Genomic DNA, 11,151 nt, shown 5'->3' with positions numbered 1-11,151 from the left:
GGCCACCGCCTGCGGCCTGTCACTGACATCACAGCTGCGTCAGTCCAGCCTGCCCAGCCCCCCCACTTCCTTCCCTCCCGCAGCGGCATCTCCAGCCACGTCTCCAACTTCACTGTCCTCTCCTGGGTGGGGGGGGGCAGCCCGTGCCCAACCTCCCCTCCTGGGAGGGAGGGGAGATGACACACAGTCCTCTGCACACAGGAGGCACTTCATAAGCCGCAGCTGTGGTGGGTGTGAGCCAAACCACAGTCCTGCAGGTTAAAGGTTCTCATACCCATTGCAGAGAAGAAAAGACCGAGGATCGGAGAAGAGTAGGGACTTGCCCAAGGTCTTCCAAATGCACGGTCGTAATTACTTGAAATGTTAATACAATCCTGCTGCTTGTCCTCAGCTTTTTATTAGAAGCACATGTATCCCTCATCGCCCATTGGGTTGCAATGACTATCCCGAGGCCGGGGGTTTTCTTTCTTATCTCATTTGTTTGCTTAAATTGAATTAAACCAAATGGGCATTTGTTTGACTAGAGAGATAATAAAAAGGTTTCATAGGAACCATTCGCGGATCAGTGATGACTTCTGGTACTGTATTAAATGAATTCTACCCTTGAAATTTTCAAAAAACTCACTGAGGACCTGCTCTGCTCCAGACACTATTTGTGCATATTAGACTCAATCCTTACAGGGCAGCAGTGCAATTAATCTCACAGATGAGAAAACAGGCATAGGGAGCCCCCCGTAGCTGGTAAACAGCAGTCATAATAAAAAATATTACCATAATGATAATAACTGGCATAGATTAGGTACTTACTCCATGTGCTGAGTGTAATATTTACATCATCTCACTGGCTTCTCTCATGACTCTAGGAGATAAGTACTGTTAGTTTCCCCATTTCACAGATGAGAAGCTGAGGGGTTAACTCACCTAGATAATAAAGCTGCTAAGTGGCAGAGATGGGACTTGAACCCAGGTCTTCTGTCCCTCGTGCACGCATGCTAAGTCACTTCCATCGTGTCCAACTCTGTGCGACCCTATGGACTGTAGCCCGCCAGGCTTCTCTGTCCATGGGAATTCTCCAGAGAAGAATACTGCCCACCTCCAGCGGATCTTCCTGACCCAGGGATTTAACCCATGTCTCTTATGTCTCCGGCACTGGTAGGTTCTTTACCACTGGCGCCAGCTGGGAAGCCCCTTAGTCCCTACTCAGAGCTGGGGCTGGACACACAGTGGCTGCTTAGGTAACTCAAGGACAACCAAGCTGGAGAACCCTGGGGCTGCCAAGGGATCCATCCCCCAAGATAGCCCTGGCATCAGCTCGAGGCTGCCTGTGTGGGCCTGGCCCAGCTGGAAAAAGACGTGTGCTCGCATCTTCTCCCAGAATGCCATCTCGCCCATGGAGGTAACAGCCCCCGAGCTCACAGCCACCGTTGTCCAACCACCTATGAGGAAGTTCATTGTTTTCCCCATTGTGCCGGGCGGAGAAAGTAAAGCTCAGAGAGGGCGTGTGACTTGCTCAAGGTCACACAGCAGGCTCCAGCTCCACTTTTACCTCCCAATCCTACTCGTAGCTGGCAGAGCCCTGGGGTGTATGTGAAGAGGGGGAGATAAGGTCTGCGCCCACCAGCCCACCCCGCACCTTGGGATGAGGACTTCCTCTCCCCCTCTTGCCTTCCTAAACCCCAGCTGAGAGTTAGCGGGAGTTGGTGGGACTGAGCCATCCGTGAGCTGCCTCACAAAGGAAGGACAGGAAGAGTGTTCCTGGCCAAGGGACCAGTGCAGAAGGAGGCACAGCTCACTGAACAGTGGGGGACGCGTGTCCAGCGAGGCTGAGGGGGAGAGACGGGGGCTGGAGGGAGGAGACCAGCCCGCGTGGCGGGAGCCCTGAACGCCGGGCTGAGGAGCTCGGGCTCTCTCCAGGGGCAATGGGGAGCCACGAAGGCTGTAGAGCAGGGGGCGAGCATGATCCGCAAACAGAGGACTGACCGCTCCGGACCTCCCCTGTTCTTCCTGCTTTTGTCCCGGCCTCTGCAGTCCGTTTTCCACTCACCGCCAGAGGGGTCCTGTGAAAACGCAAGTCAGACTGCGTCCCACCTCTGCTCGGAATCCTCCGCGGTGCCCGCCTCGTGCGGAGAAGCCACGACAGAGGGTCCTGGGGCCAGCCCCGCCCCTGCCCGCAGCCCTCAGGGCCTTTGCCCTGAGTGCTCCTCCTGCGTCGTGAAAACCTCTTGCTCCTGCTGGTTCCCTCCCTCAACTCACAGGTTGTTGCTCAGACGTTCCCTGCTTAGTGAGGCTGTCTCTGACCCATCTCTAGATACGGAAACCCCCAGCTCAGCCCACCTCCTTTCCCCACTCTATTTCTCTCTGCAGCCCTGGTCCTTTCAAATACAATGTGCGTGCGTGTGCGTGTGTGTGTGTGCACACATGTATGTGCACACACTCAGTCATGTCCAACTCTTTGTGACCCCGTGGACTGTAGCCCGCCAGGCTCCCCTGTCCATGGAATTTTCCAGACAAAAGTACTGGAGTGGGTTGCTATTTCCTCCGACTTGGGATCTTCTCAACCCGGGGATCAAACCCGAGTCTCTTGCATCTCCTGCACTGGCGGGCAGCTTCTTGACCACTACACCACCTGGGAAACCCTTCAAATATAATATACAACTTATTTATCTTGTTCGTTGTCTGCTCACCCCACCAAAGTGTGAACTCTGTGGGGGCAGAGACCTCTGACTGTCTCGTGTCCTGCTTTGACCCCAGCGCCTGACACACAGGAAATGCTCAATAAATATTTGTTCAGTGAATGAATTCTCTTTCCCCTCAGATTAATTTTCTGAGGGTTTAGAGCTTACGACCTTTGCTCCCAACTCCAGATACACAAGTGACTTGCCCAGGGTCACTCAGCTCACAAGTGGTCTGTTGATCTGACCCCCAGAAGTCTGTGATATTTTTCCCTTCATTCTGGGCCGCCCCTCTGGGATTTAGGCCGATGCCACGTTACCACTTCTGAGGGCTCTCCTTGGTGCCACCTTACGCTGGAGGCTCAGAGAGGTGAAGCAACTCGGCCAAGGTCACACAGCAACCAAGGGTGTGAATTCAGGTCTTTCTGCCTCTGTGTTCTGGGCATTTCCCACTAAAGCAGCTCTGTCTCTCTCCCCTCCTCCTTCCCTCTTTCCAGCCAGCGTGCCTGTCGCTGAAATATCAGGCCTGCTGTGTGCAGCCTGGACATACACCACGTCCCGGGCCGGGCCCCGCCCGCCACCCCGGCCGGGCCACAAGCACAGCACTGGTCCCACATGCCTCTGGGATGAGCCGCCGAGAGTGTGACCAGGCCCAGCTGACACATCTCAGAACAGATGTGGGCCCGCCTCCCACGGGCCCCGCGGAGCCCAGCCAAGTCTCAGCCCAGCATCCACCCTCAGGGCGTGGTGCCGGGCCTTGGAGGGGGCGAGGGCAGAGAAGACCAGCCACCCTGGAGCGTTCACGTGAGGCAGAGATTAAGGGGCTCCAGGCTCGAACCAGGGCCCAGGCCTCAGTGGTTATGGAGGGAAAAGAGACAATTTTTCAGGGCTGAAAATCCAGTGGGATTTTAAATGACTGAAGCGGGCCAGAGTTAAGATGATAAAGAGTTATTTTTCCCTGGCCTCAGCTTCAGAGAGACAAGAGGGAGTGGAGGGGACCCGGGCACGCACCCCATCTAAAGCCCAGTGTGGCCCCTTGGGGATGGGGACCCAGTGCAATCAGAATTTTGGGTCCTCTGATTTTCCAGAAACACAAGTTTTTATCCAACATCTACAGATTCTTTAATGTTGTCTCCTTTCATTTAAAAATTCTGTTTGGACTGAACACAACCAACCCACGGGCCAGATTCGGTCTCTCGGGCCTCTGGTTTGTAACCTCCAGTTGGCCAAAGAGGACAGCCAGAGAAGGAGCGGATCAGGACCTGATCAGGATCGGAGGGTCGGGACGGTGGCCAGAGCCAGTGCCAGCAGCTCCAAGGCGCTGTGAAAAAGGTCCCTGTCATCTGGTCCCCCTCCTCTGTCCCCAGGTGAGGCTCCCCGGCCCGCCCGCCCGCCGCAGCTGGCCATGGGGTGGAAGGGGTCCCATATGGGACACAGCTGCGGCCGTGTTTCCCAGACAGATCCTCATTTTCCTCTCCTGTCCCCCATGGCCCCGCCGCCTCAGGAAGTAGGTGACCCCGTGCCCCACCAGGTCACCCCCCAAACCACGCCCTCATCACCTGCTTTTCACATGCCGGCCCCACGCCCCCCACGCTCCAAGCCACACGGCTCCACCGCCGTCACTCTGAATCTCAACCACATCCTTTCATGGCCGACGTTCAGATGAGGAAACTGAGGCTCGGGGAGGGGGAGAGACTGGCCCAGGGCCCTACCACAAGCACGCAGAGGAGCTGGACCCGAGCTCAGGCCTCACGTGCTGGGTCACGGGGGCCTCACTCCTCTCCTCCTGCCGGAACCCAGCCCGTCCTCCGAGGTTCGGCCCTAGAACTTCCTCCTGGGGTATTTAAGCAGCAGCCAGGGACTTCCCTGGTGGTCCAGTGGTTAGGACTCTGCGCTTCCCATGCAGGGGCACTAGTATCCCACGTGCCTCATGGTGTGGCCAAAAAAAACAAAACAAGACAAAAAACAAGCCGCCGGGTCCTAGCCCAGGTGCTGGTATTCAGAAATGAAGACATAGGGTCTGTCTCAGGCTTCCCCCACAGTGTTTGTTGAATGAATATTTCTCTCGCCTCCTGGGAAACGCCTTTTCCCTAAGTCATGGGCTTATATCCAGTCTGTCTCAGCCTCAGCCTCCTGTTCCTCTGGCCACTGTCTGCATGCTTCCCAGATGTCGCTCCTGCGTGGTCCCCAGGCATCCTTCACCCCAACGTCCCCAGGTGAACTCTCCAGCCTCCCCCACACTGCCCCTCTGCCTCCAGTTTCCTGCTCTTAGAAGGCCCACCTTTGCCCAGTGGGCAAAGCCAGAGGCCCAAGCGCCGTCCGTAATACCTCGCCCCCCACACCGTCAGCCCAGCTGGTCACCGAGGCCAAGGAGACTTGTCCTCAGCGTCCCCCGAATCCATCTGCCGCTCACCTCCTCCTTGGCTGACCTCACTGTCCTCCTCGCCGTGTACCCCTCGTAGGAACACCCTCCTTTCCGAATCGAGCTTCCCACAGCAGCTGGCCGACGTTTGCCGTTTCCTACAGCCGCCAGCTGTATGTAGCTCCCCATCACAGAAGGTAGTTCCATCACAGAAGGCAGTTCAAACACCTTGGCCAGCCTTAAAACCCCAGATCAGTCCAGTGACCTCTCCCCATCCGTACACATTCTGGCCTCAGCCAACCCGAACCCCTCTCACTGTTCCAGCACGCTGTGCTTTCTCTCATCTCTGAGCCTTTGCCAGGCTGTTCCTTCTGCCTGGAGGGTTCTTCCCTCCCTAACCCCATCTCTTGTCTGACTACTCCACGAATGCCCTGCAGGACTCAACCAAGATGCCAGGGGCTTCATACAATGTCCACGATCCCCTAAGCCTGATTTAGGTACCCACTGAGGTCCTACCCCGCCCCCCATGTGAATCAGATTACAGCTGCAGGAACCAGAAGCCCCTCCATTTTGGGGTTTTTTTTTACACAGAGATGATGGAATACAGGGATGTGGGCACTCACAAAATTGCTAGACAGCCTGGAGGGGCTCCAGAATGGCACAGCAGAGCTTGCCCACTGGGGAGGCTGCCACCACAGCCAGTCCGGATGGTAGGGAACCAGCAGACCACCACAGGGGCTGCTGGCTTTCAGACCACCTCACTGTAGCAGTGATCTGGATGTTAGGAGGTCACTACCGCTACCTCTGAGGAGCTTCCCAGTGGTGCTAGCGGTAAAGAACCCACCTGGCCAATGCAGAAGATGTAAAAGATGCAGGTTTGATCCCTGGGTTGGAAAGATCCCCTGGAGGAGGGCATGGCAATCCACTCCAGTATCCCTCCCAGGAGAAGCCCATGGACAGAGGAGCCTGGCAGGCTATGGTCCATAGGGTCGCAAAGAGTCGGACACAACTGAAGCTATTTAGCACACACAGCAACTTCTGAATACCTGAAACTGGTGAGCAGGCAAAGTATGCTGCTACCAAAGGAAAAACCCGGCCATGACCAAGTTTATCAGCAGAAAGAGAGCAAAGGCAAAAACCAGATGGGCTTTACTTTCTGAATCTCATGGGAGAGCATCTGAGTGGCCAAACCTAAGGAGCATACAGAGCCCTGTCTGCAGAGGAGACCAGGAGATGTGGCCTGAAGCTCTCCAGCCTCTGCATCCTCTGCACAGAAGGAGACAGTGAGTAAGTGGAGGCTGGGTACCAGGCACCCTGAAGGTGACGGCTCAGGATTCCCCTCCACAGCCCCAGGCAGCCTGCGGTTTACTTGCTTGTCCTTCCTGCCAGACTACGATCACTTTAAGGGACTTGACAGTGCCTTAGATACTGCGGGCTCACCAGCGTGTATTGCACACTTACTATGCCCTGAGCACCAGGCTATGTGCATTGCACACTTGTTTACACGTTTGTACCCCATAGGGTAGGGATTATCGCTATCCCTGTTTTAAATCTGAAGAGGAGGCCCAGAGAGATGAAGTAATTTTCCTAAGATGACCCAACCAGTAAGCATTAGAGAGGAGATTAAAAATGAAAACTGCTTGACCTTACTCCTTAAACACTGTGAGAGACAATGTTATCTTTTCACAGCGATCTCCCGAGCATCCAGAAAAGTCAAAGTAACGCTGTGTGACGGACAAACGAACCCACAGGTGACTGACCCCTCTATTGGGATGTGCCCTGCCGCCATCTCAGCCACTTCATCCCTCTGGGCCTGGGTTCCTCCCCGTGGACAGGCCTTGAGAAATAGAAACTAACTGTGCAGTGCCGGGGCTCCCCACCCCGGCTCTGTAGACGGCCGCGAGGCTCGATGGCCACTGCTACGTTAAATCTGCTTACATGTTGCATCTAGGAGTCATTTTCAGGAGACAGGGTCATAGCTTTCATTAAACTCTCAAGCTCCCAAAATTCAACAGACTGTTACCCCAGGGAGGGATGCAGGGATCTTCCCGCCATCCTGACCTCAGTTCGGACCTTTGACATTGTACGTATTCACTTGTGCATCCATCCATTCACTTACCTATCCATCCACTCCCCCATCCACCCGTTCACATACTTATTCCACCACACATCCATTTATCCATCCACTCATCCACCCACCCACCCATCCATCCATCCCTCCATCCCTCCATCCATTCACTTACCTATCCATCCACTCCCCCATCCACCCGTTCATATACTTATTCCACCATGCATCCATTTATCCATCCACTCATCCACCCACCCATCCATCCATCCATCCATCCATCCCTCCCTACATCCACTCACTGACCCATCCGTCCATCCACTTTCTCGTTTATCCATCTCATCTAACCATTCATTGCTTCCCCTGTGGCTCAGTGGTAAAGAATCCAGCTGCCAGTGCCAGAGACACAGGAGATACGGATTCAATCCCTGGGTGGGGAAGATCCCTTGGAGAAGGAAATGGCAACCCACTCCAGTATTCTTGCCTGGAAAATTCCATGGATAGAGGAGCCTGGTGGGCTACAGTCCATGGAGTCACAAAGAGTCAGACACAACTTAGTGACTAAAGAACAACAAAACCATTCATCAATCTGCCCAACCATTCATTCATGAAGCCACTACTTATCAATTCATCTATCCATTTATTCCTTTGTGTTTATTTATCTAGCCATCTATTAATGTGTCTATCATTTCATTTCTTATTTATTTACCCATTAATTACACGTTTACTCATTCACCATTGATAATTCACAGTGTTGAACCGTGAAATCATCTATACCACCCATCTCATAAAGTATCTATTACCATTTATTTATTCAACCATCCATCCATCATCCATCTATCCATTTACATGCTCACTTCTTTATCCATCCGTCCTTCCATCCATCTACCCATCCATTAAGTCAGTTCATCATCTCAGTCATTGATTCATCTATTCTCCCATCCATCTATCTCTTCATCAATTTCATCCATCCACGCTCAACCATCCACCCATGTACCCAGCCATAAATCATCCATTCGACAATCCACCCATCCATCAAAACATCACTCATCCTTCCACCCATTAACTTCTCCATCCACTCATTCTATTCTGTTCCCTGTACCAAAACCAAAAGATGAATCAGAACTGGTCCCTCCCTTTCACAGTCTAGTGGCAGGAACAGATAGTTACAACTCAAGATGGAAACTATTATTAGGAGGTTAAAGGGGGCTCGAGGCAGGTGCCTCCACTGGAGAGGACTGGGTCTATCTGGGGATTCAGAGAAAGTTCCTTAGACGAGATGGCATGTAAACCATGATTCATAGACAGGAAAACAGTGAACAAGTTCCCTTAGATACATCAGAGGCTGACTTACAGAACACCCACTTACCCAGATGCTCACTGAGTTTGTGAAGACTTTAAAGACTCTGAGAAGTCCTGCCACAAATGCTAACATTGTTAAACACAGTGATCCTCAAGTTCTCTGGATCATAAACCCGTTGCCCACTTTACTATTAATTAATTAATTAATATTAATTAATACACAGCTTCTGTGTCCCTTAGAAGCTCATTTGGGAAATGCTAGTCTGGTGCAACTCTGGACAGGGAAACCTGGTGTGCTGCAGTTCATGGGGTTGCAGAGTTGGATGCGACTTAGCGATTGAAGAACAACAGTCTGGTCTAAACTTCTTATTTCCACAATAAAGGAAAACAAGGTTTCATTAAACAGTCTCTGTCTCCATAGTTTTTCCATCAGGAGGCAAGATGCAGTCCACAATATACACCCAGGATTTTATTTTATTTTTTATCCCTAGGCTCAGCACAATAAGTGTTCAATCAGCATTTGTGAAAAAGTGTTGTTATTGAAAGAGTCACTCCAAAACTTACCCCTGGTTCTTGAGCTCTCCCCATTTCCAGTGACCCCTATATGACCTCAGCCAGCTCCATAGCTCCCAGACTCAGTGTTTCAGCCTGAGAAAGGGCCAATAAAGTCCCCTCGGGGCAGGGGGACTGGTGCTGGAAGCTCGTGCTTCCACGTAGCCCTTGCTGCAGGCCCGGCCTCGGGGTGTAGCCCTGACCACCTGTACCACCTTCCCACATGGGCGAGCTGAGTTGCCAGTCAGCCATGAGAACTCTGGGCCTGGCTGAGCCTTCACGGCCGAGCCTGGAACATACCTGGAAACCGCCTGAGTAATCCCACGGCGTCCCTGCCCAGCCTGGTGGGGCACGAACTGGAAATTCCCTATAATATTGCTAATTAAATTATTCCTCCACCCTCCTTCTCCTGCACCCTGGCCTCCCGCTCTCCCTTACTCAGCTCCCCGAAGCGCCTCCAGAAACCTCTGCAAAGGAGTCCGACTGGTTTGGGGAGGGCTGGGCGGCCACTTCCCCTTCCCACCGCCCACCTGCCCGCCCACCGCTGGGAGCCCAGGCCATGCGGAAGGTGTAGGCTGCGCGGCTCCAGCAGACGAGCCAGACGCCCACCCCAGATACAGGGGCCTCTGAGTGCCCCCTTGGCCCAAGCCCGACCCTCTGTGCAATTCACGTCCTTGTTCCGTGGAGACTGTCCCAGGGAGGAGTCAAGTGCTGCCAGACCTCCTGACTATTCCAGGGGCTGTTTTTTTTTTTAAGTAAATCTTTGGACTCCTCTCTGCCATGCAACTGGGCCTGCTCCTCCTGACCTGGGCACATCCTCATCCTCCTTCCAGTTGTTCAACACTTATTAGGCACTACCTGTGTGCCCAGCCCCGTGCTGGGTGCTGGGGACAGAGAGATAAACAAAACGCTTGTCCCCACGGAGCTGATAGTCGCGGGGAGAGAGACCTAAAAACAAATAATGGTTGCGATAACATAGATGAATCTCAAAATCATGATGCTGAAGGAAGGAAGCCTAACAAAGAAGAATATGCTGTACGATTCCATCTAGAGAAAATTCTAGAGAATACAGACTAATCTGCAGCAGCAGAAAGCTGATTGGCAGCTACCTGGCAACTGGCAGAAGGGCGCACGGGGAGGCTGGAGGAGAAGCATAAGGAAACCTTCAGAGGTGGTGGGTGTGTCGACCACTTTGGCTGTGCCAGTGGCTGCATGATGCACACATGTGTCAGAACTCGTGTAAGTGTACTCTAGATGTGCCGTTCATTGCACGTCAGTTAAACTTTAGTGTGTGCTAAGTCGCTTCAGTTGTGTCTGACTCTGTGCGACCCTATGCACGGTAACCCACCAGGCTCCTCTGTCCATGGGATTCTCCAGGCAAGAATACTGGAGTGGGTTGCCATGCCCTCCTCCAGGGGATCTTTCCCGACCCGGGGATGGAACCCAGGTCTCTCTTGTTTCCTGCATTGACAGGTGGGTTCTTTACCATTAGCATCACCTGGGAAGACCGTTAAACCTCACTCAATAAAGCTGCTTTAAAATAAAGTTGTGTGGCAGTGTGACCAGTGCAACAACAGGGAAACTCAGGAGGAGCATGAGAGAAGCATTGGGAGGGTAGTCAGGGAAGGCTTCCTGGAGAAGGAGACAGTGGGTCAAAGTTTTGAAGATGAAAATGAGTCTCATCAGGAAAGAAGAGAGTGGTGTCAAGTTCCAGATGCCCTGAGTTCAAATGCTGACTTCTCTGCTTACGGGCTATGTGGCTTTCAGCATTGACTCAACTCAGACTCAGTTTCCTCATCTGTAAAATTGATCCCATTATAGTATTAATATCAGTATTGATCTCATAGGCAGGTGGGAGATACAAAATACAGAAAGCGCTTGGCCTGGCATCCATTAGTCGCAGAAAAGCCCCGAGGCAGGAAGGGACAGTGACCCGAATGATGGTGAGAAAGTTCAAGTGGCTTCATTAGAGAGAAGCAAGGAGAGGTCGCAGGGGCCAGGGCTGCAGGACATGTGGGCCATGGTGAGGGGTGGAGCTGTCTCCTGAGCACTGGGGAACCAAGGAAGAGCTAGAAGCAGGGGAGTTTCATCATCAAGTCTGTCTTCTTATCAAAGCCATTCTGATTATAAAAAAAAAAAATGCAAACAAAAAATTACAGTTGGGAAACCAAGGCTTAAACAGAGAAAGATTGGGTCAA

This window comes from Bos taurus, chromosome 13 (assembly GCF_002263795.3).
Source record: "Bos taurus isolate L1 Dominette 01449 registration number 42190680 breed Hereford chromosome 13, ARS-UCD2.0, whole genome shotgun sequence".
In the NCBI taxonomy this organism is placed as follows: domain Eukaryota; kingdom Metazoa; phylum Chordata; class Mammalia; order Artiodactyla; family Bovidae; genus Bos; species Bos taurus.
This window is presented reverse-complemented; position numbering follows the sequence as displayed.